We start from the raw sequence: 4633 nt of genomic DNA, 5'->3' as shown, positions 1-4633 counted from the left end.
CTGCGTAATGTTTTTTTCTGTTGCTGACATATACCTAAAGTTTTACTGGCATATGTATTAAAATGCTGCACAAGTTTAGGGAAATCTTAAATTATAATCTAGACATAATTGTAGAATAATAGTTTAGAAAAGATCAATTAATGTTATATTATTTCTGCTATCAATGGGAAACAATTTAAACTTAAAAAGCCATATATACATTTATTATTTTGCTAATAATGTAGTTTCTCCCAAAATAAACCTTCATAAAAGATACAAGCTAGGGGTTTCCCTAGTGGCGCAGTGGTTGAGAGTCCGCCTGCCGATGCAGGGGGCATGGGTTCGTGCCGCGGTCCGGGAAGATCCCACATGCCGTGGAGCGGCTAGGCCCGTGAGCCATGGCCGCTGAGCGGGCGCGTCTGGAGCCTGTGCTCCGCAACGGGAGAGGCCACAACAGTGAGAGGCCCGCGTACCGCAAAAACAAACAAACAAAAACAACAACAAAAACAAAAAAGATACAAGCTAAAGTGACAACACCTTAATAATAGGAAATATGCATTGGATATCTTTACTTCTCCCTGGGCCTAGCATACTGTCATGCACTTAGCATACACTCAATGATCACTTATTAATTAATATGATGATTATAAATGGAAACATTTTAATTAAAAAATTACTGGATAAAGAATACCTATAGATATCTTGGGGAAAAAATTTGTTTGAGGGCAGAGACTATTTGTTCTCAAACCCGCCACTAAATTTATAGAATTGGAATGGAAGTAAGTTGGAAAATTCATTGTCATTCAGAAACTAGAAAAGTTTCCTCCCACCTCAAACAAACATGCATATTCCTTCCTTGATCCCACACCTCTCTTTTCATTAAACTACTAGTGTGCATGCACTGCCATTTCTTTTGGTTTTGTTTTCATTCTTAAATTCACGAGCTCTGCTCCCAGCATTAGGCTGATAATTCTGTGGTGTCAGTTCTTATCTTACAGAAGAGTAACTTGTACAAAGTTAGAGTTGATCAGTGGGAATATCACCACTCTCTTCTAATTTCTCTTTTTTTCCATCCTTTTTTCTTTTGCTCTATTTTTCTTTGCCTTTAATCTCGTCTTATCAATCATATCTATTTTTCCCCCCTTTTTTTCTAACTTTATCTTTTCTGATATATTTATACAGGGAATGTCCTTTTTAATACTGGTGTCAGGGAATTTGACATATTGTTGTGACATATACATTGTTTGTTGTTATGTTGGGGACCATAAATCTCTGTAACATTTAAACATGATGGAACAGAGAGCTCTACTAAGCATACTCACATGCACCCCTTGACCAGATTATTACAAGTTTAATCATGAGCTCCTTTGTGCAAATTATATGGTCTAAAGAGAGAACTTTTAAGGTAGAATTTTATTATCTAAACTTAATGAGAGCTGAGATTTGGGTGTTGCTGAAGTGCTACATCCTCACAGAGAACCTGTATACAGCGTCTACAGCAGCCTCCCTCTCCTTCATCCTCTGTTGCTCTGTCTTATTTTTCTAATCACTGATGGATGTTACATATTTTTTCAGATGTTACTTTTTTCAATGCATTTACCCCTCCTAAGAGGACAAGTCTACAAGGGAAGTATTTTAGTTGTTTTGTTTACTCCTTCAATAAATATTCATTGAGTAAATAAAAGAAGGAATGCTGAAGTATAATGATGCTTCTGAACTGTTCATTAGAAATCATAGATAGTTTGTTCCTATTTCATTTGTCCCCTTTACAGGAGAACTGGGAAACTTGGAGATATCTTGTAATACTAATTGCCACTACTTGAGAACATATTATCCTTTTTTGGTTGAGATGGAATTCAATATTTCTTTACCTGCTTTGCGGGCTTCAGTTCCAAAAAAAGAAAAACACGAGTAACTAGCCTTTCTGATGTTAACTCTAGGGAAGAACAGAATTGATGAATTTATGGGTGATCTTCTTGAACTCTAGTGGAGTTACGTGGTGCTCTTCCTCCATGCTCTACCTGCCCTTAAAGCACACCCATGAGCGTGGACTCTCTGGCCGTCACACTCTAGATGCAGTTATTGTTGAATACTTTATTTGGCACTTACTCATACACATCTTTGGGACACCACTTTCATTATAGTTGTAGACTGTTATTTAACATTTTTATTTAACATTTTATGTTGTTGTTTTCCTCAATCACATTTTAAACTCCTTGAGGGCAGTGGCTATTTCTTATTCTTTCTTAGCACAGTCCATATAATAGGCACTTAATGAATGTTTATCTTATCTGATACACCAAGATATACAACATCTATTACCCAAATCATGGATTCAATCTCAGTTATGACTTTGCCTTGAAATGTAGATTAAAGTGCATATCAGTGTTACTCAGATGCTATTTCTTTCCATACATTTAAGCAGTACGAGAACTCATTAGGAGTTTATAATACCTTCATTACAACTGAAGGATTTTTTTCTTAATTTAAGAGCTCTGTAACAAATGATTTTCAAATAACCAAATCTTCTTGGTACACAATGTGTTACCATTACCATTAAGAGAACCTGAGAGAAATATAAACAAATATAAGAGAACATATTAAGTATGATATACAAAAGTTGTATGATAAAACACCATTTCTTTTCCTATATAAAGGTAACAAATAATTCTACATTAGTAAGTACGTATTAAATGAAATCTCCTATTCAATTACCTCAAACTTCTTCATCAACCAACATAGACATGTGTGTAAATATAGAAATACATATGTGTATATACACTAAATATATATATATATACATAAGTAGAATATATACATATGCATTTGCATATATATACGTATACATTCACAGTATATACACTATAATTTTCAGTAGCTTAGGTGTTGATCTGCCTATTGGAATAAACCAGAATCTAAGAAGGAATTCATTTTTTTATATTTCCTAGCTTAAAGAAATTCAGGAATTGGAGTGATTTCCTCAGAATATTAAAACATTTCTCAGAAAAAATCATAGTAATGGTAGTGATAAGTCATAGTAAACCTTCAGACTTACATCATCTATATGTAGTTTTGACCTTGGGAATAAAACTAATTAGTTCAACACTATAACAAACTAAAGTATAAAAAAAAAAGATTTTAATATCTTAGAAACCAAGACTTATCATACAGGTTTCTGTGAAGGTCTTGGTTTCAAAATGACTTTAGGAAGTTAAAGTTTTGTGTCAGTTAAAGGGAAACAAATTCCATAACCAATCTTAATGCATCCCACAGAATAAGAATCACCCTCCTGGGTACTCTGCCTCTTGGGGTTAGATAAACTTGAATTGTTCAGTATATGAAACTATGATCAACAAATATTGTTGGGACTTCCCTGGTGGCACAGTGGTTAAGAATCTGCCTGCCAGTGCAAGGGACACGGGTTTGGGCCCTGGTCCGGGAAGATCCCACATGCCACGGAGCAACTAAGCCTGTGAGCCTAGAGCCTGTGCTCTGCAACAAGAGAAGCCACCACAATGAGAAGCCAACACACTGCAACAAAGAGTAGCTCCTGCTCGCTGCAACTAGAGAAAGCCTGCACACAGCAACGAAGACCCAATGCAGTCAAAAATAAATAAATAAAAACAGCAACAACAACAACAAAAAACAAATATTGTTGACTAACTCTGATCATAAGAGGAGGATGACAAAGACATGAGTCTTTAAGGGAAAGTTTTATTCACATAACTACAAATGAATAGACAAGTATACCATGCTGTAGAACTAAAAAAACAAAAGAATCTAGACCCTGAAGCACATTTGAATGGAACGTATTGATGATTTTACAGTTAATTTAATATTTATAATTTTTGTCAAACACTATGCTAATTGCCACTATAATTAGCAAAATTTTATTTTAAGGGTTGCTTAGGAAGCTTTAAAGTTTGCTCAAGAAGAGTTTAATTTGATTTCCAAGTTTTTTATTTGTCAGCCTTTTTTTTAACTCAACAAGTTCATATAACTAAATTTACTCACAAGTTCCTTTTCTGCCTGTGAAATATTTTATAAATACAAAATACATTGCAACTATATCTTAAGAAATAAAACGTTAAAAATAAATTTACTCATAAATTTTCTTAGTCTTATATTTCACTCCAGAAACCCAAACTGCAAACAGAATTGGGCTAACAACTACACCACAGGCAGATGTATATTACTTGTATCAAATATCTGTAAAGACTTATCAGGATAGAAATTTTTTTTAACTTCCCTACTTCAAATTTTAGAGGCTACTACTTTATTACTTTATATATCTAATGGTTGAGTGTTTAGTAGTTTTGGGGTTCCCATTGACATGCCTGTGTTTCCTCTATCTATCTATCAGAATATTTTTATATACAGAAGGAACACAATTTACCCTAATAAAAATTGCAAGATATACGTCTGCAGAAAATGTATGCATAATATTGTAGGCGTTCCATAACTGTTCTTGTCTTTGAAGATCAAAAGAGAATTTTACTCTTTTACAAGGGGTTCTGGCATAATTGTCTTTCATCAGATGCCTTTTAAAAATCCTTAATAATTTCATTAGAATATATGACTAGAAGTGAATTACTGGAAGAGAGGGTATAAACATTCAGATGTATTTTTTTTTTTTTTTTTTTTTTTTTTTTTT

The sequence above is a fragment of the Lipotes vexillifer genome, unplaced genomic scaffold (genome assembly GCF_000442215.2).
Source record: "Lipotes vexillifer unplaced genomic scaffold, Lipotes_vexillifer_v1.1 scaffold1175, whole genome shotgun sequence".
Classification (NCBI taxonomy): Eukaryota; Metazoa; Chordata; class Mammalia; order Artiodactyla; family Lipotidae; genus Lipotes; species Lipotes vexillifer.
This window is presented reverse-complemented; position numbering follows the sequence as displayed.